At 42.8% G+C, this 25,402-nt stretch overlaps 1 protein-coding gene across 1 annotated transcript in view; it reads right to left on the bottom strand.

The window, feature by feature from the left end:
• Nucleotides 1–22,277, bottom strand: part of mpp7a (MAGUK p55 scaffold protein 7a) — a 171,172-nt gene extending 148,895 nt beyond the window's left edge. Inside the window, exon 1 of the mRNA XM_079490163.1 lies at nt 22,063–22,277. The gene's annotated coding sequence lies outside the window, so the exon portion shown is untranslated. The remainder of the gene's footprint in view (nt 1–22,062) is intronic.
• Between the last annotated feature and the right edge of the window lie 3,125 nt (nt 22,278–25,402).

The following is a 25,402-nucleotide window of genomic DNA, read 5'->3' as shown; positions in this document are numbered from 1 at the left end:
GAGCCTGCAGTCCTCCTCACAGAGGTTGGACCAAAACAAAAATAGAGCATTTGTGCGCTAGTCGTAGTACTGCTTTGTCTTGGAGAATCGAAATTGATCGGTATAGGAATTAAGAGTTGAGAATATGGCATCTAGTTCAAAGTGCAACAGGCAGGCAATGTCTCTGGTTTATCTAGACTTGCATGCTCCTGCAGGCGAGAGGTCTACTTCTCCGCGGAAACTCCCAACGCTTATGGCCGCCGACGTCGGTGCGGTGGAGAGCTACCTTTAAAAGGGTCACCATATTGGTGGCGCACTGTTATGCTTAAGTAGTTTGTGGAAAGTTAACTTTGAGAATCAAGGGGGGTTTATTGTCACTCATACAGGTACAGGCAGTGAAATGTTGTTGTGTCACATGGTCCGCAAGAATGTGCAACATCATTACTACAATATACACATGATGAATGAAAAACAAGAATACTGCAGTAGTAGTAAGTAGTACAGGTCTTGCAGATAAGTAATGTGTAGTGCAAGACCCAGTCACACAGGAGGGTTCAGTCCTAAGTCAACCCGTTTACTAGCCGGCCTGATGGGGACAGCGGATTTAAAGGCAGAGCAGCAATAAAGAAAAGAATAACAGCCTATGAGCCTAACATGGAGGTAGGAGAGGGTGGCATGCAGGACCTGGGATCTAGTTGAATGGTAGGCAAACTGCAGTGGGTCCAGGCAGGGTGTTGGGGAGAGAAGAGAAAATCAGGGATGGGCGTTTTGGGGCATCTTTTTTGTAAATGTGTACACTCACTACTCAGGTAACGCGGGTAAACGTAGCATGGCGTCATATTTATGCGAATTAACATTGCAGCGTAAATCACAAGCCTTGGACACAGCAACAGTTTGATAAGTAGTGCACCGACATCAGTACAGTATAGCCTACTTGAACACAGTGAAGAGCCAAGGTGAACGTCCAAATAAAGCCATCTGTCTTTTGGGGAATGTTTTCCACTGTCGTGTTCCTATGTTCATTTAACAGCTACTATTTCAGAGCAAAGCCTTTTGATTAAAAAAAAACAACCATGCTGTTTTCGTGCTCAGACACAGCCAGCCAGCCACCCACACACAGCTCTGTAAGGGAGTCCAAAAAAAGAAGGAAAAAAAACCTAATAACTAAAATTAAAATAAAATGAAAGTTTATATCTGTTTTTTTGTTAATAGATTTAGTAGCAACAATGGATATTTGATACGTACATTGGATGAATTCAACAGGATAAAGTTAAACAGATACTAGCTAGACAGTTCAGCTGTCACACAACACATGGCATTGCGCATCCCACATTAGAATGAAGCGCTTGTATAACTAATGAATGTGTTGATTCCAGCCTAAGAACTGCTGATTGCCACTTTGGAATAAAAGGAATGAACGTGTAACACTGCCAGGGTATTACTTTTATTTAATTTCCAGTTAATTAGTCCTAAACAGATAGTAGTTTTCTTTTCATTTTAAACGTTTAGCAGTATAAACGTCCCATCCCTAGAGCAGATATTTGTCTATTCTGGCTGCCTGCCCAGAGAATTAAGCCTTAGCTTGCCTCCAAGGTTGTGTTCGAAGACCATGCAACATATAACCTACAGTACATGTAGGATTGCACTGCGTTAGCTAGCTACAGGTCACTGTGTTAGCTAGCTACAGGTCACTTGGAACTGATTACATACAACAAAGATCCCACAGTAACATAGACATTACAACAACTAGGCTTTCAGACATTTTTCGGTGGGAAGTGCAGGGGGAGGCCAGGAGGGGTAGAAAACCAAGGCTCTAATAAGAAAGAACCCTGAAAGAGTCCAAACTTACTCTGCAGTAGTGTTTGGGGTGGGGGGGGGGGGGTGGGGGTTGTTGGCAGAAAGCACCTGAAGCACAAGTGGAGCATGGAATAAGAGCCAACGCTAAATTGGTAACAAAAGGCAGGAAATTGTACAACAAAATACTGAGCGTTAATTAATCTCTGGCTTGTTCGACTAATTAACACAATTCCTTCACCCTGTGATGCACTGCCCTGAGCGTGGGCAGTCCTATTTGCTGTGCGCTGTGGACACACTATGGATCATGGGATGCATTGACTGATACCAGACAACAGGTTCTGTGTGTGTGTGTGTAGTGTGTGTGTGTGTGTGTGTGTGTGTGTGTGTGTGTGTGTGTGTGTGTGTGTGTGTGTGTGTGTAACTAAATGCTTGCACGTACCCGCGCATGTGTGAGTATTTGTGTAGTAGATGCGTCTCTGTGTGTGCATAACCCCATTTCTCACCAACCTAGGTTACAGTTCACACTTGGATGATGACAAGAGGGTGGGTGAATGAAGAACAAAGGCTCATGTGATCGGCCCCAGTTTGATGTTGCTATAGTAGTTTGTGTGGTTGGGGGGGGGGGGGGGGGGGTTATTCGTTGACCCCGGGACAGTAGAGCCTCCGAAATGAGTCATTCTTTAGTTTTAAAAACCAAGGGAGTCGATGAGTAAACGGAGCTCTGAGAAGCAACAGTGGAGGGACTTCCCCCACCACTTGATCCATGCGAGATTTATACTTGCTATTCAAGTTTTCAGGGGAAGAACGCTGATGGTTTCGGGAACATACTTGGCTGCGTCAGGCTATACAATGTGTGTGCGACTGTGTGTGTGTGTCTGTGCCTGTGTCTCTGTGCATGTGTGAGTGTGTGTGTGTGTGTGTAATAATGAGCTCCCTTGTTTGGCAGATCTAATTGGTGCAGCAGTACCTGTTACTATTAGTAGGGCACTAATCAAGCACACACGCATGCGAACACACACACACACAAATCACCATTGTTGACCTAAATGAGTCCGGCAAGTAGAAGGGATTCACATAAACAGGCACTTAATTCACAGACACACAATAGACATATAGAAGCATATACTGTACACACATAATTTATACAGACAGACAGTATATATTATAATGTAATGTATTATCATAACAAAAACACACCATCTCACTTAGATTTATTTTTCTTATCCCATCAACTCTGTCTCTCCTCAAACTCATTAATTCTCAAGCACTCCCTTCTCCACTCCTCCAGCATTACACACACACACGCACGCACACACAGCTTCCTCCTCTGCTCTGCGGCAGTGGTATCGCTTTACCCTCGCAGTCTGCCTCTCACAACTGCTTCGCTGGTGAAATCTGACCTGCTGGGAGGTGCTTTGATAGGCATTGAAAGGATAAAGACGCAAAGGTGTATTAAATGCAGCCATAGAGGTGCAATCGTTCCTATACAAAATGGTCAACTTGGCTTACAGCTCGAGCTGTTGCATGTAAACACTTGGTGGAGAGAGATTGTGGGGATTTCACAGTTTCTTTGCCAAAAATGCCACCTGCATTGACCTGGTCAAAACACAACCCACCCTCTGGTTCTCATTAGGCAGACACTGGCCCCTCCTTGACTTAAAGGGACATTTCACCACTGGAAGGAACTGCAGTCACTTAATGTTAATAGTATTTGTAGTAGATAACAGTAGCACAATTTGAAATTTGCACCCTATGGCCAGAAAAATAATGAAGTCTGTGTATTTGACTAGGGTTTGACTGGATTGCTGAATTCCTACAATGCCCATAATGCTTTAGTGCACTTCACCTCCTTGTGGAGAGGGGGGAGACTACATGGAGGTGTGACTCTGTAGTCCATGAAGGAAGTGAGACCACATATTCATGGCAGGTTTTTGGTCATGAAGTAAAAATCTGCTATGTGACATGTCCCACAAATGTCATTTAATACATATAAACACTTTTTGTAAGCAAGGATCATATCGTTTAGAGAAATGAGCCAAAACTCAAGCTTGTTTTTGGTCTAAAAGAAGTGTTATGAGCGCATACAGGACACAGTTTATCATCGTAATTCATTTATATAAAAAAAGGTGTGTGAAAAGGCCCTCTCGGCGCCGAGCGCCATTAGAAAAGAAAATCTTCCCCATGGAGAGAAACATCTATGGATCCTAGAAATACCTCATAAAATAGGTGAATAGCAGTGGTCCGCACTGAATAGGTTCCACCCTAGCCCTGATGGCTCCAAAGTTGAATCAAGTTATCAAGTACACATAAAAACTAAGCAACCCTATAGCTAGAGGGACATCGAGACCAAAACATCCTCAGATTTAATGTGTTCTTTCTGTCTCATCTCTCTTGCTCACCACAACAACAACCACAACAACAACAGTACAGCCAGGGACGGCTAAAAGAAACATGCTTGGTTTCAGAGCTGGTCCAGTGCCGCCGCTGAAGTTTGTTTGTCCTGGCTTCGTTGCAGTTGGTAAATCACTTGGTTTATCCCAGTTATACCAACTGTATTCAATGAACATGGCTTTATATCACTGAAACCATCATTTCGGTTGAATGCAAAGGTTTGTGGCTCAGTGCACAGCAGAGCAGGAGGTGCAAGCTCAGGTTTTTTTAATGCTGGAGAAGCTGAGTACATAATTTTCATCCAGAAACTCCCACCGCTTTTTCGATGGAATGCTCCATAAACACAGAACAAGACCTTCATCAAGATTAAGGTGGAATGCCGTGCTTTATCAGCAAATCCCTGCTTGATATTTCATACATAATTATAAATGACTTGCTCAGCAGGCCAACAGTGGGAGTGAAAGAGCTGTATTCCATTTGACTTGCCATGTTTTTGAACCAGTAGTTTGGTCGTTTGAACTCTTATGAGATATCTTGTGTTAAAAGTTGACATTTTGGCTTAAGCATGGGTTAGGGGTCACAGCCCGTTTGGGGTTGTTGGCCATTATCTTTCTACCGGAGAGATGGGGAAATTAAATGCAGACCGGACGCTAAACCCCAACACTACCAGCGTTTACTCTCTCTGTGGCTCCATTTTTCCCCATCGGAAGCACGCCTGCGTGGAATGCACAGAAAAACAGCGGCTTGTGTCTTCCCTCGGACGTGCGCATGCACGGGAGTAACATAGTGAAATAACGTGATGCGGCTTGTAATTTCAATTCATTTTCTATACGACACCCTTAGATGCTAGACAGGAGCAAGAGAAAGGCAGCATTTCAGGAGTAGCAGAGTTGGCTAGTCCACACCAGAGCCATAGAGTAAGACAGAGTTACGAAAACTCTGTTCACTTCATGGGGTCAGTCCAATGGCGGCTCTTCTACATAGACTTCTATTGAGAATGAGGACAACAAATAGGGACCAGAAGTAGGTGTCCTGGACCCAGGCAACAGCCCAGCTTTAATGATCTTAAATCCCTTTATTTTAGATTGTTTTGTAGTTGTTGTTGTTGTTGTTGTAATCGTACAACATAAACATTACAGAGACTTTAGTGTTACTGTACAATACTTTAAAACAGTTGGCATGTTGCACACATGCCTAAAATTGCTCTTATTTGCGCCGCCCTCGTTGAAAACAATGTATTTCAAACTCCAGCTTGTCCCTCTCAATATCGTAACTCTTCTATTAGATGGCTCTGGTCCACACGAGAGGAAAGGCCATTGAGTCACCAATATATTAGACATGATCCTCCGGTATGCATAAAAGTACGTGTTGACACGCATGGAGGTCCAAAGAAAATTGTATGGCATTCCAAACAGTCATTTCTGAGTTATGGTGAAGGAAAAGACATAGTCATCCTTAACCCCACCACTACCCAGGGTTAGCTTCAGTTCATCCGAAATGATGAGGCAGTGTACACACAAACACACATCACCCATGCGCACACACACACACACACACACACACACACACACACACACACACAAACACACATCACCCATGCGCACAGTCGCACACACACATTCTACTTACTGCTGTAACTGTGCTGAGTCGTAGAACTGGTGTTAATCCTTATTTCTGTAAATGCTGTCTGCGGTCTGCACTGATAGACCAATTAGTCATTATGACATGAGCTTCACAAATACAGCTGTCTAAATCACTCAGCAATGATCCACCAGCATATTTTCCAAGACTCATTGGACCTGAAAGAACTTACAGTAGTAGTGTGTGGCCTGTGCGTGTGTACTCATATTTCTATTTTTGAGTGGTGCAACCACTCCCTTACGGAGCTAAGTGTGTGGGTGGCTGCCTGGCTGGCTGGGTGGCTGGGTTGGTGCGTCTGAGCACGAAAACAGCATGGTTGTTTTTCACCAGCTGTGCGCAACCTAACACACACACAAACACACACGCACATATTAATGAACTGTATATATGGTGATTTCGGGTGTGCCAGTACAGTACAGTGACAGTACAGCACAGTAGAGGGTACAGTAGAGGGACCCCCACACGGTAACTCTGTCATTTCTCAACCGTTTCGGACGCGGGCGGCTAGAAATATAAGTAATGTAGTAGTAACCATCACTGTTACTACTACAAATCGTTGATGTTGGGAGTGTTTTTCAACAACCGTTTGCGGATGGAGCCTGCATGTAAAAAAAATCTTCTTTACACCTGTAATCCTGTCCTGTGACAGGGCGGCAGTAGCTCAGGGTAGAGTGGTCGGTAGAGCGGCCGGATGGGAACCGTGAGGTTCCCAGTTTGATCCCGGGCTTCCCCAGAGTTAGTCTCGAAGTGTCCTTGAGCAAGACTCTGAACCCCTAATTGCTCCTGATGTGCAGGTTGGTTGGTGCCTTGCATGGTTTCCTCTGCTATCGGTGTATGCATGTGGGTGTGAAAAGGGAATGTAATGCACAATCTATATATATATATCTCACAACAGACGCAGCTAAACTCTTCATGCATGCTATGATTTTCTCTCACATAACATACTGTTTCACAACCTGGTCACAGACAAATCAGACAACGTTAAAACCCATAGAATCACTTTACAAACAGACATTAAAAACACTGGACCAAAAGCCCAACCGTTACCACCATTGCCATATAGTTCAAAAGTACAACTTATTTACTTTTGGCAGTTTTAAACATTTTGCAGATGCTTGTCTCATTTTTAAAATATTAAATGGACTTGCACCTCCACCACTGAAACAGTACATAGATCGAAGGGACAGTGGTGACAGAGCAACAAGGGCAACTACCAGAGGAGACTGTGAAGTGCCAATCAGACGTAGTGTGTTTGGTAAAACAGTCTTCTCTGTTAGAGCCTCCCATCACTGGAACAGTCTCCCTACAGAAGTAAGAGAGACCTCCAACTATTTGACCTTCAAATTTAACCTGAAGAGGTGGCTAAAAACAAATCAAATTTGTAATCATGAGTAACTATCAGCACTATTTAGTATTCATCACCGGTGTCATTTTTCACTTCACTTTGCAGTTGTTCTGTCCCCTGTACCATGTTGATCTGTTCGTGTATTGTACAGTATTGTATAGTGTTTTTGTATGGACATAGTGTTGGGTGCTGGCACATATGCACACATGGCATCAACGCATGGTGTTGTGTGCTGGCACACTACACTCTGTCTTTCTTTTATCCGTTGTATTGTGTTTTTGTATGGACATAGTGTTGGGTGCTGGCACATATGCACACATGGCATCAACGCATGGTGTTGTGTGCTGGCACACTATACACTCTGTGTTTCTTTTATGTGTATTGTATTGCATTGTATTGTACTGTATGTGTCATTGTATGTTTAGTTTTACTACCTTTTTAAGAGCCTGCTCAGGGACTACCAAGGGGGCAGGCAGGCTTTCCAACGTTGAAGCTCTCCTCCCTAGTGGTAGGAGGAGGGACTACAGGCGGACCCGTGGATTCATGACCGGGAAACCCCGTGCAGCTGGGCTTTAACATTGAGCGCTCGGTTGCACTTCCGCATTTGACCACCAAAATTTGGTGGTCAAATGCGGAAGTAGACGTTCTCAGACGGTACTTCCGGCAGTCTTCCGGGTGCTTCAAAACGCCACTGAGCAACTTCCACTGACATGAATAGCTGGGGGGGCGGAGCTTCGCGCCAGTTCAGTCTCTATTATATATATACTCTATGGGGACTACAGATGAAAATTAGCTTATGGCTAACTCTGGCACATTTACATGGAAGTGAAAACTGAAATGTTGATTAATGAGCATTGTCCCTGTCAAATAAATAAATAAATAAAAGCACTTTAGATGAAAGTGCTATATAAAAATGCACCATTTACCATAAATTATGTGACAAGAAAGCTGATTCTGTTTCAAATTCTAATTCTGTTCACATCAACATGTGATGAGAATGAACAGGGGGGAAACGTCTCTCCCAACACACCGAAAGCCAGAACAAGGTGGTGATTCCTGGACCTGTGTGTATGAATTGTTAATTTGTTGCCTTCACAATGCAGGCTGACCACAAACACCTGCGCGAGGCAGGATTACAACTGCCGACAAGGCCATGAAGAGGAAGTCATTAGCCGTGACCTCCCTGCACCTGTCCCAAAGGCCTTGCTGACAGTTGCTCTGCCAAAGGCCTCGTCTGTCACCACCAGCGCAATGACCTCGCCTCACCCTAGTGAACCGCTCACTCGATCTTTGCTCTGACACAACCAGAGAGCTCAGAAGAATTGCTGGCTTGTGGTAAAGTAAGAGTTCGAAAACTTTCACAGATTAACGGTGACAATGGTGAAATGAATGACGGATTGTATCCCTGGCTTATGATGTGAACGCTGCTCAACATGCTGCAGCCACAAGAAAACAGTCTATGTCTGACTGCCCTTTAAGCTTGATAACTAATAACCTAACCTAATAACTTGCTATTGGTGGCTAGAGAATGTCCATGTTGTTCTACAGTGCAATAAAGATTTAATAATACACAGCGTTAGCTGCTAATGGCAAGGTTGAAGTGCAAAGTCAGCAAAGAAGAGCAAAGACAGCAATTTTTTTATCCCACTACCAGAATGAGAATAGGGTCGGTGTGGTGTCTGGTAGCTAGGGCCGAGCTTTCCAGCACTCCACTTTCCTCCGCACTTCCAGACTATTCATAAGTACTCTACCAAGGTTCTAGGCTTATTATCCCACCCTCAATGTCTTCACATATTGTACAGTTAATATACACATTATTCAGGCACATTTCAGCCAACGCAACATCATCAAACAGCGATGCACACCTATGGTAACATCATTCTACAGGCCACAGGTTCTCTCTCTCTCCCGTGGCGCTAGAGCTCCACCGGCGTCATTGGAATGGAATATGAGAAATCTGACAGATCACATCTCCATCCCTGATGATGTCACATGATGTCACGAGACCTGGGCACCATATATGCACGATTCCATAGTAAATGCGACCTGCGGTCGCAACGACTTGTGGTCGCAATAATTATTAACTAACCGTTAAGTTTAATTGATTAATTTCTGAACGGTGATTAATCAATTAACGATTAACATCCCCAATCGTCAAACAATATCTCTAGATAAAGTAATGTTACTTTACTTAGATAAATTAATGCTACTTGGAAGGTAGGCTACACATTTAAAAAGCACACTAGTTTGCAGTTGTAGGAGTTCATAAAAAGTCAATTACATCTCCTGCTAATTTGGCGAATCTATCTTCCTGGATCTGACGTCTATTTGCAACTGTGTTAATGTAGTATTTATACGGAGAGGGGAGGGGGGGGGGGGGGGTGGGCACAGGCTGAGCTCAAAACACCTCAAAAGTCAAAAACATTCAACAATCGCTTTTGCTTTCATGCCACCAATCATTTGTATTGAGAATATCAATTTAATAATGGCAGACATATAAAATCTCATAAAACACACAAAATCCCTCCCTCTCTATATTTAATGAGGCATTATGAAAGCAACCCTCCTGGCCTTCAGCCTGGAGTGGGTGGCTTACAGAATCACAGGAACAAGCCTTGTTATGCCAATTCAACAGCAAATGAAGACCACAGTTTCCTATGGAACTCACTATGGCCTCTGTAGCTGGACAGGAGGATAGGTGATGATAATTCCCATTCTTGGCCGTCTTGAACCTTCTTCAGTTGTGGTTCTCAAGCCATTAACTGGTGTGATCTCACAAAGTGTGTGTTTGCGAAGCTAGCTCCAGAAGGCCCCAGGGCTCTTTAACAGAACAACACATCCCTGTCACTGTCAGGCTAAAGGAGCTAGTACTGTAGGCTATGTGTCGCTCTCGGCTGCATGTTGGCACACAATACTCCTTTGTTTACTGGAGGCAGAGGGGTCAAGTCAGCAGCCTCTGTCCCCCTCTGTCTCCTTCTGAATCCATCCTTCCGTCTCCAACCTCCTCCTCTGGCCATGACAAAGACCACTGATGGTCAGACGGTTCGCAGACCAGTGGCTGAAGGGACAGCTTCAAAATGAAAGCAGACAGAGCCGTTTTGTTCCAGTTTGAGCCCGACAACACCGGAAATGGAGAGAAAGACTGACGGATGCCAGACACTGCAGCGACTCATTATCGTAAAGCATTTGTCTCAGCTTGAGTAGGAAGAGGAATGAGATTTCTACTTTGGTAGTATACTTCCTATACATGCTGTGCATAAAGTCAGGCCCTGTCTGATTATGAATATATATATGAAGTATTGAAAAGCAGTAAGAAAGCACTCAAGTGATTATGGAAGGTCAAACAACAAATCCAGGCTGTCCCGCTCGCCTATACTACTAGCTCAAAAGTAGTGAATTCTTTCCCCAAACTAAGCACAAATATAGTGAATGGCATGGGAAATCCAATACACTGCATTGCATGCGTGCAACTTTCATATTTACTGTACACTTTGTATTTGTATGAAACTACATTATTGCAATGCTCATTAGTATGGCTACGATGAGTAGTTGGGAGCAGAAATTTACATTATGTCTTGGAATCTACTATCCGGCCTACACCCCACAACACAAACACATACCTTTATTGTAAATGTCACATTTACATTGTCACAGTCACATCAGTAGGTTAGGTTTCCCTGTTGGTTAGATCGCTTTTTCTCCCCACACTCCCACTCCACTCACACACCCACACTTCTGTCTCCCACTGTGCAATGACAAGTCCTGGACACACAGGGCATCGGAACCAACACGACTGTCTCACAAACACGCATCTGTGCGCCAGCTCCCAGCCCCCACAAAAAACTTCAATCACTTAACCTGGTCCTCCCCCATCTATTGAAGCCAACATGCTGAAGATGCAGGCATTGTAGAGAAGAAGAAAACAAATGCCACTCAGCTTCAGCTAAAGACCTTTCTTCAAATGGAGCGGCAGATGTCTATAAGCCTTGGACAATGGTGCTGAACTGGATCAAGATGACTGAGGATGATCAAGTGCAAAGTCGTGTCAACCTAGAGAATTAATTAATTTAGTGTTGGCTTCAAGCATTGTTATATTGTAATCCAGCCCAATACCATAGGAGCCTCATTACTGAAGAATAAAGATTACATGAAGTTATGAAACACACACACACACACACACACACACACACACACACACACACACACACACACACACACACACACACACACACACACACACACACACACACACACACACACACACACACACACACACACACACACACACACACCCCCCCCCCCCCCCCCCCCCCCCCTATCTGGCAGCCAGAAGCCTGTCGATATCAAGCCTCCAGAAAACCCATGGCCCTATAAATATCACACTTTAATTGCACCAGAGCCAAAAGACTGTACTAAAGAGGGTCTTTCTACACGGTTACTCAGCAATTAGTGGCAAGCAAAGAGCTACCGCGGTAGAGAACTCTGTTCTTTGATATGTGAGCAACACATGTTGCTTAGAAGAGAATGATTGTGGTTGTTTGGATTTGAGGATGCACCAGGGTGAATGCCAAATTACATCTCTGGCAATGCTCTGGCCTCAAATTATGGTGGACCTTGTTTTTGCATTGTTTATGTATCACTGGAAGGAAAATGTTGTCCGTTTAATATCCAGCTGTACAACATTGATGGCAACTTACTGGTAAGATACATGGCGGCCTGTGGAAGATAATCTGTAAATGATGGGCTTCAAAACTACTATGGGATTGTATCTTTATGGCCGATGTTTGAAACCAGTTGTGTACACAGTAGAAGGTGACCTGGCTGAAAGCGTACTTTCAGGTCACTACTAAGTGACACTTATTTTACTACACAAAGTCCTGAATGTTGGAACACCTCTAAACTCAGAGGGTATGGGAAAAGACCTACTGACTTTCTCATGTTCCTTCAACAGAAAGTGTTTGGTGGCAGAATTAATTGACATTCCTCTTTCCATCGTTTTTTTGGTTGTTTATTTATTTATTTTAAATCCCAGTTCGGTCCAGAGGAGCCCTGCTGAACCAAACAGCCAGGGCCTCCAATATGATGATCTAAATATGATACCTAAAAAAAGGAGTTAAATAACACAAGCTTTACAGAGATAAATAAACATTGAAAAAGGTAAATATCAGTGGGCTCTGCTGCACCACTTTCTCCGTTTGCCACATCAAGATGTTGATTGTCAGCCTGCTGCACACATTTACCACAAACAACCAGGGACTAGTCAAGAGGAGTCAGCTGCATGGTGGAAGCAGGATCCAATAGAGCGTCGCAGTCCCGCCCCCTACCATGGACCAGGAAATGATTCTCCGTTCATTTTCCTCATAGACATTTCAGAAAGTATTTATTTAAAGACGTTTACGCCGCGGACAAAGCCAACTCGAGTCGTGACAAATCATGACAACAAACACAATTTTTGGGGCCGAACAGATAATTAGAAAGAAGAAAAAAACGGCAGGTTACAACACTTTTTTTGTTGTTTTTCTTCTTTGTAATTATTTGTTTGGTCCAAAATATTGTTTGTGTTGTCATGAGTTGTCATGACTCGAGTTGGCTTTGTCCGCGGCGTAACCGTCTTTAAATAAATACTTTTTGAAATGTCTATGGGAAAAATGCATTGGGATTCATTTCCTGGTCCATGGTAGGGGGCGGGACTGCGACGCTCTATACCGGCAGGCATGATCAAAGAGCAAAGAAGACGGTAATGATGGAATCGGAGAGCTGACTGGTCAAACAAACACACACAGATAGTTCAACAACACGAGGCCCAGTCCCATTCCACGTACACCACCTACTGTGCCCTTGTTTGCTACGTTGTAAAGACCTAAACAAATATTATTTTGAAGACACAGCAGGAGGGCGTCCGGTAAACAAGCACTCAGGGGAGGGCACACAGAATATCAACACAGGCAAAATTAAGACGGCAACCTTGTGGCCTATAAATACAGCACTTGATACACACTACTGACAGGCAGCAATGTACAAGGCTTGTATGGTTGATCTGCTAACAATAAACAAGAGTGGTTTGGTGCTGACAACACAGACTTGAAGAGGCCAAGTCAAGTCGCAAAGGATAGTAAAAATCAATCAATGTCATCATAGCTCATGCCTTGTTTTAAAGCCCAACATAAACTAGACTGGCTTGCTTGACAGATCTTTTACATAATGTTATTTAAAAATCCATTTAAAATGTAAGGCTAAGTGAGCCTATGATGAAATACAGTGTAGGGGAGGTGCCACGTCAATTTTGTCTGAATTTGTGATAGCTAGCCTAGTCTATATTTTAATAAATGATGTGCAGAATTAAATATTGAGATGTTGAATAAGTACAATTCAGTGTACCATGTACTTCACTGCTTAATTTCATAACATGTCTTGCTCTCTCCTTGACCCCACTCACTGGTCTGATTTTAGCAAATAAATATATACAGCACAATGAGCACATGGTTGTGAATTGTGTAAAAGGAAATCAAGAGATGAAATGAAATGAAATGAAATCTATATTTACCCAGGGTATCTGGGCTAAGCTCAAGAACTTGTTTCCAGCCAGGCCCTGCTCATAGAACACATTTCATCGTAGTGGTTGATGCCTTGTTCAAGGGCATTTCAGCGGTGGTAATTTTAACGTGTCGGACGGCTGGTTCGAACTGGGAACCTTCCGGTATCTAGACCGCGCCGCTATCCGTTCGGCCACCGCTGCCAGATAGCACACCAGATAGCACACCAATGCTGAGACATATCAACCCACGGTCCATAAACAGCCTATCGTGATGTCATTTGTTTTTAAATGAAGTTACATTGTACACTGAGGTAAGGTTCTATGAAACCTCTCTGATTTGTCAGACACAGCCACATAAACAGGTTTACAGTTAGTCCCATTTCTGGTCCCTTCCGTGAGTTGAATTATTCACAGGGTAGCCATAAGGAGAATAGTCGTTGTAAAGCTCAGCATGGTCCATGGAAACCCTCATGAATAAACCAGCGAATGACAAATAGGCTTGACGTCCATCAGGTGTGCCTTTTGCATCACTTTGTGTAATACAATAGCTTACACGGACTACACTGACAAATTGCCTACAAGCACTTAAAAGCATGTCTGTTAACGCCACAATTCCATTTTAGCTGCAAAATAAACAACCCAAGTTCAACAATTCAAGTTCCTTATCAAAAGGAGTTCTGAAGTAACATTCTGACAATCAAAAGTTATCTAACTAATATGGTTGACAGAACTGATTACACAAAATGGAAAGTAAACACAACTGTTGCAGGCACAGCAGCTTATATCAAGATCACGACTCAAGTTTAGCTGAATGTCTTTTTCAGTAGCCCTAGGCTCATTAGGGAGTAAGGATCAAGCCACCTCGCTAGTACATGGGTCTAGTTCTTCTCATACCATAACACTGTATAGATTAACTTTCTCCCTGGGGGCTTAAAGCCTGCCAAACTTTCCCATGACCATTGCTTTAATAACAGCACTGTTTGCCCAGAAGTCAGGAGTCACTCAGGTCGTAGTTAGCGAGAGCAGCACAGGGTGAGCAACACATTTTATGTGCACTGGCTGCAATCTAATGAAGCCTCTGGTGTCTTATGGCTGACTTGTGCTGAGTGGGCTCATTCCAGAACTGGTATCACAGCTTCCAGGGACTGGCAGAAACCCAACAAACAAAAAAAAGAAAAGGGCTGTTTAGCCATGATGAGGACTCTCATCAACCCTAAAACCCTTCCCGAGCAGAACAAGTGCACCACCTTAATCTCTGTCTCCCTCCATGATCAGCACATAATAAGCACACCAAGTCCGTCGCAGGCTCACAATGGAGAATAGTCATGGCATACAGGGGTGGGCAACTTTGACGATGGCCACTATATTTCCACACTCACTCCAGAGGGCCACTATAGTTCCACACTCACTCCAGAGGGCCACATTGCATATTACTGTCGTAGCAAAAATAGCCGATCTACAAGCTCAAAACGCGTCGCTCTGCTGTGTTTTTTGAGCTTGTAGATCAGCTATTTTTGCTATATTTTAATTTTTAAGTTAAAATTGTATTTAATTTCAAATGCATTTAGTTGCAGTTATGTTATGTAACATTTTAATACTAGTTGAAATCAATAATATATCAATGTTCGGATATTAACCTGCGAGGCCGCATTAAGTGACGTTGGGGGCCGCATGTGGCCCCCGGGCCGCCAGTTGCCCATGTATGGCATAGAGTATTGCCTGAATGGATTTATGTATGGTCGGATCACTCGGATGCAGCATGGTTGATGGGCGTCTCAAACGCTCTGTTCATGTTGGCATGGGGATTGGGGAGCATGATTATGATATCCTCTGCTAAGCCAAAATATATGAGTAAGTTCTTCCACAATATCCACACTAGAAGAGGATGAAGATAACATGTGCCACGCTATCATATATCTCTGTGAATTTGCCTTACTGTACACTGAAAGGGGCAACTGTAACAATTACTACGTTTAGCTGGGGCTGAATAGTTAAATAAGTTCACCTAAATATGTCAGCAGGACAGTGTTCCCAGCACAGCACCAGATGTGTAGAAGGTTCCAAAAACACAACAGGCGAAGAGAGAGCTCATGAGCTAATGATGTTGAAACATTGCTCGGTGCTGAACGCCAGGAGGTCCTTCTGATGACCTCTTCTCACGTATTTTAACCGCTTCGGTAACTTTATACATTTGAATACTAGAGTCAGTGAGTGCATAACTCCCACGGAGTGCATCCGGGTTTGCTGAGGCCTTAGCTGGCATGTTTTCTGCACACAGAGGTGAAAGCAAAAAGAGAAGTCAGCCTCTCATTCTCACAGTCACAGTCCAAGGTGTTCAGAAAGGGGTGAGCCAGGCCTAATCATTATCACAACCTGGCCTGGTCTTTAAAGGAGTTCATTTTGGCAGTGCTGATACCACTGAAAATTCCCTCCCTCCTACACCGGCCCCATTAAACTCTTCCCCACTAAGGGGAGGAAACATTCACAAGCTATTGCTTCACAAGGTTATGAGATATTGATACACACTCACACATAACACGAACCAACTCCAACATTTTTTAATCAAGAAAATGAAAGTTGCAACTTGCCACTGCTTGTTTGAACATGGACTCTCTGTGTAATTTTTGGCTTGTGAAGTTGTGAATATTCATTTTGTGATTCAATTAACACTTTTAAGATGTGTTTGATTAGTCTATCAAATCATTTGGTTAATTGGTTTACTTCTTGATTCCAAATTTGGTTTAATCCCTTTGTTCCCACATACTAGTGCTGCACAATTAATCGAAAAAAGAGATCTAGATTCAGACACCTATGCAATCTCATTTTGTGAAGAATCATTCAGCACTAGTTGGCTGTCCAATTCATTTTAGTTACAGTTTTTTTCTTTTTAATATATAAATATTTTCATGGAAAAACGGAGAATCGTGATCGCAATTCTTGTGGAGGAAAATCGAAATTAATTCGAGCAATTCGAGCAAGAATCGTGCTGCACTACTATTACATACTGTGATTTGTTTTGTTTGTCATGCTGGTGTGGTCCGGTCCACCCTGCAAGCTCTGTCCTTTTTGATATAAATTATGTAATATAAACCCACTTTCTGATCATTAAGTCTGTGTCTGCTTGGGATGTGGAGATTGGAGAAGTCTAAAATGAGACCTTTTTCATGTTGTGAAACCCCTAGACTGGGCAGACTGAAACCACTAGATCTATTCTATAATTCTATAACAGGGTTTTTCCAACTGATTGTGAATAAGGGACCGACTTAGAATTAACCTGGGGACCACTGTTGTCTGTTGTGTGGAGATATGGGTTAAGATTTGTGCACTTGCTATGCATCCCATGTGTATACATCCCACTGTTTCTCTACCAATGGCCTTTGGACTACTAATGATTTCCTAATAATGACATAACCAGACAATCCGGTGCACTTCCCCCTCAAGACTTGAGGTTCTAACTCCCTTTTTCTGTTGAATTGCTTGACCTCCAACTTGACAAAATGACTATGTGGACGGTCATCATAGGTCACCAGATCATTCAGTTCACGGTTTCTCAACTAGTGGAAAGATTTTTTTTTAAATCAACAAATATTACATTACTGTATGGTCAGGGACCACATGCAAAACCTCCACGGACCACCTTTTGAAAACCTCTGCCCTATACCATTATAGCCCATGTCTTAAAAAAAAAAGTCGGTATGGTAAATTGGTAATGGTCTGTCCTATGAATGTAACTAAGTTCTGATGTATTTTTTTTATTCGTAGTTCTGTGTCATTTATTCTGTTGTTCCCTAAACACCTACTTAATGATATGCCCAATGCAACAACAATGACTGTGATGAGTTTAAGTTGCACATGACATCACACAAAGCAGGTGATAAGTCTTTGTCTATATGGAATTAACTAACTGGTATTCTTAATTTCTTTTTTTATTATGATTTGTACATTGTACATTACTACCTGGTATTATTTAATTGAGCCACCATGGATGAATAAAGAAGTCTATTCAGCATAGCTCTGTGTGCAGGTTCTATAAAAAAAGGGATCATCTTCTGCTCTCATCACTATCGCTTTTTATTCCCCAAGCTTATCGGAGAGGATAAGCGCATCATCCCATGCCACAGGCGAGGGCATCTTATGATTAGTCAGAAGGCAGGCTACAAGTCTAAGTGGCCTTCTTCAATAAGACCCAGTAGGAGCTTAGAAGGCAGGGGTGGACCAGTGAGATGTCATATCATTCATGAAAGGAAGTGTTTTGACTCAATCAGCAGGTTGCTAAGATTAAAGTCTGGGAGTTGAGCGTTGCACACAGTTCCCAGACCTCCCTCCCCCAGCTGGCTGGGTGACCCTCTGCTCGAGGAACAAAACCCTGGGAATGTGAGCTATGCAGGGCTACAAGCTCACAGCCACCTGTTCAGACAACCACACAGGGTCCCTCCAAAACGGAGCCTTGTCTGACCCAACTCGGCCTCCACTTCCATACTAATAGTGCACTTGTTCACTGCACAAATACAACGTGCATCAATGTGGCCAAACATCCCCCTGGCCCTGACATACACATGCTAGTCTGGCAGCTGCCAAGCGTGTGAATAATTGAATATTACAAGCCAAGCTAATGTGTAACTGAAGTTCTTCTTTGCGTTCCACTCACTGAAGGGACCACATATTTGCAGTGAGCTTGGAATAGTCAGTGAGTGTCTTTGAATCCACTTTACACTTTACAATAACATAGCCTAATGCAGCCATGATAATGACACATCATTGACATGCTTAATTCCACTGCTAAACGTGAATGCAGGCCAAGTAATTAAGTGGACAAATTTACTTACAATCAGAATCACCCCAAGAGAATTGCTGCTCATTTGGAATGCAGGACAAAGGCCTCCCACGTCCTCTTGTCAAGATGTAAAAGAAGAATGAGGCTACTCCCAGTGAGAGTAGAAAGAGCTAGCCAAAACTGCAGAGAAAAACCCATCAAGGTTTTGTCCGAGTAAACACTGGCATTGTGTCTACTGTCTCTCTCCTCTCCAGAGACTCTGGTCTTGGGCATTCAAATAGTCGTTTAAGAAGGTCATCCTCCATCAGTTTCTCACACAGCCAGAGCAAGAGAGCGTGCCTACTGCAGAGAAGTCCAAAGAGACTCAGATGTCAAACAGCGAATAAGCCGAGCTCCAATAATATTAGCCAACACATTCAAACCCAAGCCCCCAGTAAGGCTATCCAAAGTTGAAGCTGCCACTACCTACTGGCGAAATGTGGAACTGCAGCACTTTCATGGAGGTGGACGGACGTTCATGACGTCATGTGCGTCCCGGGCTAGGCTAGGCTAAACTTCCGCTCGCTCGAGCCATTGAGTTATAATTGTACTTCCGGCAGTCTTCTGGGTGCTTCAAAACGCCACTGAGCAACTTCTATTGAAATTAATATCTTGGGGTCTCTATCCTTTTATTACTCTATGATTCAAACTCATAAACTGGGCATTATGACAATAATGGAGGAATGGCTGAGTTAGTAGAATTCTTCATCACCATTGGTCTACTGATCTGACCTGCAACTGTACTGAAGGATGCAGCTCTGAAACCCCACTTGCATATCAGTGAGTGCATAGTGGAAAAATAAAACCAGGACAGCAAGAACCCCTGTCCCTTAACATCAGGGATATTATTAACATCTGCTCCATTAAGTCCAAGGACAGCTGCAATCAACATTTGTTTCTATGGTAAATAAATCATACTAATCATAACAACAATAATAAAAAACAGCACATGTCTATTAAACCAAATTCAACTTCCAATTCAAATGGCAAGTGGTGGAGTAGGTGTGTGTGTGTGTGTGTGTGTGTGTGTGTGTGTGTGTGTGTGTGTGTGTGTGTGTGTGTGTGTGTGTGTGTGTGTGTGTGTGTAAAACATTAATCATTTAAATCACAGTTCCCTCCTGACTATCTGACATGTAGTGGAGAGATTGTGCAAGTGTGTCAAATTGTGTAGGGCCCTCCTAGTTCCTCTTGCAACACGTCTGGTCACTCGGGGTGACCGGGCCTTTGTGGCTCAGGCACCTTTGCTTTGGAACTCCCTGCCACTGGCTCTTAGGTTAGCAGAATCAGTGTCTTCTTTTAAAACGCTTTTAAAAACACATCTATATGCCAAGTGTTTTTCCTAATATTGTTTTTAATTGTTTTATTGACCTGTTATTTTCTTGTTTTTATGTTTTTATGATTCCTGTTTTATAACCTGTCTGTAAAGCACTTTGTAACTATATGTTTGGAAAGGTGCTATACAAATAAAATTCATTCATTCATTCATTCATTCAAACAATATACACAACTGTAAGAAGTAAGAGCGTTACAAATGGATGTACCACATTATGTGAATATGTGGTAATAAAGTAGTAAGTGCAAGTGTGAGAAAACAATTAACCACTTGACCCCCAGCGTCAAATATTCTTGGAGGAACGTTAGGAAAAAGATCACACCAGTGTGAAGTGAGCGGTGCAGGCTGTTCAACAACACCATTTAATACAAGCAGATCGTAAATTTCAATTTGATCAATGGGCTGTCAATGGAGGCTATTGCAACTCTAGATTCAACCCATTATAAAATAAATCTAGTGTTGCAAATTGCGGCCGGGCTAACCTACAGTAGATTACTTAGCAGGTCGACACAATGGGCCTTCACAATTGATATGCATCAAGGTTGGTCCTTCCTGTTATTTCAAGCTGTGACACTCAGCATCGATTGGCATGTTTCGTTAGAGAGGTTAGCAAGTGTGAAAACTGCGAATGGCTGTGCGGGCTTGCGTGCATCTTCAAAACTACCAGGCACCCTGGATAGCCCTACCGAACAGAAATAGATGCCTCATTGGCCGCTGCAGGTCGTTGGAGCCATGTGTGTCGAAGGAGTCGCGGAACAATTTACACTGGGGGAAGAAGTGTGCCGGAAGTGTGGAAGGCACGCTACGTCACGCTGCCACTCAAGTGACTACTGGCCAATCACAGTGCATCTTTTCCGGGACTTATCAGACCCGAACATGCGCTCAAGGTCAAGGTCAAGGTCAAGGTAAACTTTATTGTCCACAAGGGAAATTTGTCTTGGGCTTTCACCCCAGCTACAGCCACACATAAAATGGGTTGTGCTCTCTGATGCACGCTCATGCTTTGCATGGAATTTCGGGAAAATGTTGCCCTCCCTTGAGCACATAGGTAGCATAGGCATACCTTTATGCCTATGCTACCGACAACTCACCCTAGCTGCAGGGGTCAAGGGGTCGTACCCCAAACAGACAGACATACATACAGACACACGGCCAGTCATTGGAGCGGTTAGGCACCGCTCAAAAATGCCATTGTGAGCTTGTAGATCGGCTATTTTGGCGAAGAGATTTGTGGTAAATGGTAAATGGTGCATTTATATAGCGCCTTTATCCAAGGCGCTTTACATAGATTGTGCATTACATTCACCCATTCACACACATTCATACACCGATTGCAGCGGAAGCCATGCACATCGGGAGCAATTTGGGGTTCAGTGTCTTGCCCAAGGACACTTCGACATGTAAACAGGAGGAGCCGGGATTCGAACCGCCGACCCATGGATCATTGGACGACCTGCTCTACGTGTCTGGTGTATACAGAGAAAGTGGTGAAAGTACAGCTGTACGGTAAGTAACTCAATTCCAGTTGACTACATGGGGTTGCTCTATTGGTGAAGCTCTATTGAAACTTCCCTCCAAATAGGCTACAGACTGTCCCACTGTGACTCCTTGTGTGGCTTGGCGCTGTTAGCCAGTGACAAGCTCCGTGTCACCACACTTGACTTTTTGCCGTGCGTGAACATTACAAGAGCTCAGTCTGTATTCCTTCAGACCGAGAACAGACGTGAGGAGTCCGGTCTGGGACCAGTGATGTCCAAGTCCAACAGAAACCTAACCTAACTTATTGGTTGTTGTCGGTGCGAGCCAGGGATGCAGGATACACGTGTGTGTGTGTGTGTGTGTGTGTGTGTGTGTGTGTGTGTGTGTGTGTGTGTGTGTGTACAAATGTACATTTGCCGCCCAACTTCATGTTTATTTCTGTGATTTAATATCATGGGTTATTGCTGCGCCAGAAGGTAGACCCTCTGCACAATAGCCTAAGATTTAGACTCGTAGATGTATTTATCGATTCTGACATCATAGTGATGATGTCAGAATCGATAAATACATCTGATCATTCTGATGTCAGAATTTTTAGACTATCTGCTGCACAAGTGTTTAGCGACGCCGTGTGTGTGTGTGTGTGTGTGTGTGTGTGTGTGTGTGTGTGTGTGTGTGTGTAGCCTCACCTCACAGTAACTAACAACACCGTGAATATAAGTTCGGAGATGCAGTGTATTGATACTCACAGTCGGGTCGGTGAAGAAAGAACAGCCTCCCTCTTTACTTGTCAGAATATTGCTTTAAATATCCCTCGGGGAAACGGAACGTATGGACGTATACACTGTACGTCAATTCATAAAACTATTTCAAGACCGTGATTTGAGGAGAAGCAATCTATCCGTCAGCAACCCATTTTCCCAAAACGATACGCCTCGTCTGTGCCACAGGCAAACATACAACCGTGAGTGACAACGCCGTTCTGGGATCCGTACGCGTTTTTTGGTCCACGTGTCTATGAACTGCTGTGTGAGAAAAGGAACACACAGAGCTGTTCTAGGATCAGCCATACAGATGATGTACTGTGATGTACACGCGTAGGTCCTCCCATCTTTTGTTTCATTGGTTCCTTTGGTTGAAGGCGTTGCTATTGTTGAGTTCTATATATTTTTATTGGCGCTTCAGCTTCTCAATCACCCAGTAGCCCCGCCTTCTCCCAAACAAGTGAAGACAATGCCGGCTGCTGCATAATCTTATGTGCACAATAACGTAGTCTAGCCTACTTTTTTGTTTTTAATAATATATTGTGCGTTGTGTTCAACACTAAATGAACACCATGGCAGTAAAGCTAAAACGCTGGTTATACATTACATATTGGATGTGGAAAATAATAATAATTCCAATTGACACAAATCTATAACAAACATTGTATTTACAATTTAAAAGCTCCTAGTATAATATGAATTTACTCAAAGTCTCTCAACTCTGTTCTGAAATTAAAAACACTCAGTAGGCCTCCTTGCCATCCATTCCCTTGAACTAATATTTAAACATCTTAGAACTTTCCTGGGTAAGGTGATAAATTAAGTAGGCATACATTATGCAATGTATTATATTATGCTATGCTATGAATGATGACAACTGAGTTCCTGAATCCTGACAGGTGAGTTCTGTCTGAGGCCTTTTCACAGTCACGTCGGAAAATGCATTCAATACCTCCCCCTGCAGGTCATCTAGAGCGAGACAGCTGTAATAATGATGAGTAATGACTCATTATTACTAATGAGTAATGATTGAGGAATCATACAATCATACTCCATATAGCCGGGGAGTCACAGTCCCAAAAGCTCAAGGAATAGAGATTAACCTGTGATGTCATGACATACTTTTTATTTTTACCACACCATAGACAACCAATATGAGGCAACATTTTCCAAATTTCATTATACTTTAAGTAGCATGTGACATGTCAAACTAGGGGGTTTTCATGATTCTGATCTATTCCAAGCATTAGTTTTGCACGATAAACACTCCTTGGCCTAAAACGGACATAGCTATGTCCGTTTTTAAAATATTATACTGTTTATAGACTGATGCTTAGGTTCTTGGTTTACCTATGATCCATCCTGTATAGATTACTGAATCACTACACTGTTTCTATGCATTTGATGTATACGTGTGTTTACCCTGCTTACTTTAAGTCGCTCTGGATAAAGAGCGTCTTCTAAATGCCTACATTTCAAATTGCAATGGTATGTTATCATAGACTGGTCACATGTAGTCTGAGATCCACATGGAAGCCATATCATTATTAGACCCTGTCTTGTTTGGTGGATGGGGGCCAAAGGGAAACCTTATGAGTCCAAGGCTCTTTAGTCCTATAGCTCTCCTTTGGTCCAGAGCTACTTTAGTCCTTGACCTTAGTCCTTGGTTATACTATTAAGCTGAGTTGTTAGTGGGCTTGCCACAATAGTCTGGGCAAGCTGGGTTCAATTCCTGGCTGCCCCTGCACTGTCTATAATGTATAACTTTCCTCTTCTACCCCGGAATTGATCCCGGTTTCCTGCACAACTTGTGCAAGTGTTGACATTTCTTACCATTGCGTCAGGGGTGGACTGGCCACAGGACGTACCGGGCATATTCCCAGTGGGCCGCAACCGTAGGGACCCGCTCAAGTTATGATATGATAAAAAATAAAAATAAACATTTTTGACAGGCAGGCAGGCCAATAGGCTGGTCCACCGGGAAAGGTCCCGGTGGACCAGTTCGGGCCTGCTGCCATTCTGCCAGTGCCATCATGATAATTTCACTGTACTGATCAGTGAGTGACAAATAAACCCTCTTCTATCTTGAATCCTTTTGGGTTGTGTAGTTGTCTGTTGGTTTGTATCATTTATGTTGTTCTGTAAAAGTGGTGGTATTAGGGTTTGTGTGTCCTCGACAGAGCAGGCGGTAGAGTTTCTGCTATCTGCGCACTGGTTGTGGTGGGCCAGTCTGGGCCAAATTCGCGAGAAAATGACTGGGCCGAATTTTTGTCCCAGTCCAACCCTGCATTGAGTTAATATAGCCTGCCTGCTTGCTTATGAATCTTGTAGGACAAAATTTGTGTAAGATCCTGTGTTTAGGTGAGACATGACCTTTGACACTATATAAATGTCTAAATAGAAGAGCAGGGAATCCAGGGAGACTAAAATCAACCATGCTCATTGTATAAATGTATTTTGTATTAAAATAGTCTACCATACATATTGGACAAAATTACATTACAAAAAAGTTACATTAGTGCTGCTTTCAGATGCCATATTGCCCAATGCCCATCAGTCAAAAACATTTTGAAAGCCATTTTAAATGTACCAGATTAGACAGTAATGCATGAAACACATGCAGTTTATATTTTACAGTTAGTGAAAGATATGTAATTCAGATTTACGGTATTTGTTCAAATGAAATATATATTTTTAATATTTAAAATGGATTTAAAAGTTTCAAGGTTAGGCAGACCTTTTTGTATTTTAACTACCAGATGGCCAACTCTGTAATTCATATCGACTCTTATCATCAATGTAAACTATGTCTTTTTAAGTTTTGCCTTTAAATATTATCATCAGATATTATATTATTTAGGTGAGAGTGGGACTCTAGGGAGGTTTAAGCCACTGTAGTTGGGCCAAATTAAGCGAGTGGCGGCGCATAAAAAAGAACTACCGCTAGATGGCGCTCTTTCCACTGTAATGGAGGTTTTTGGTACCCCACAAACATACTTTCACCTAGAAACTCCATTCACAACTTTAATAATTCAGCTCGCTGTGGATAAACATGCTTGAAGTGTTTTGCAGTTTTTTATTTATTTTTATATTATTTTAACTTTTAAAACATACATCTGAAAACTTTGGCACCTCTCTGTTCCTTAACACTTTAACCTAGAAACGTGATTCAGAACTTGATTGTCCAGTAGGTGGAAAGTCCAGTGACTAGAGGTTAATTGTCCAGCTATAGTTGCTTGGCTGTGCAAAATTAAAAAATTCCAACTCTCATTTTATCTTTAAACTAAAATGCTGATTCTAGACAATAACATCACGAGCAAATATC

The sequence above is a fragment of the Electrona antarctica genome (genome assembly GCF_951216825.1).
Source record: "Electrona antarctica genome assembly, chromosome: 20".
Taxonomy (NCBI): Eukaryota; Metazoa; Chordata; class Actinopteri; order Myctophiformes; family Myctophidae; genus Electrona; species Electrona antarctica.
The sequence above is the reverse complement of the archived record's forward strand: the minus strand, read 5'-3'. Positions and strand labels throughout refer to the sequence as shown.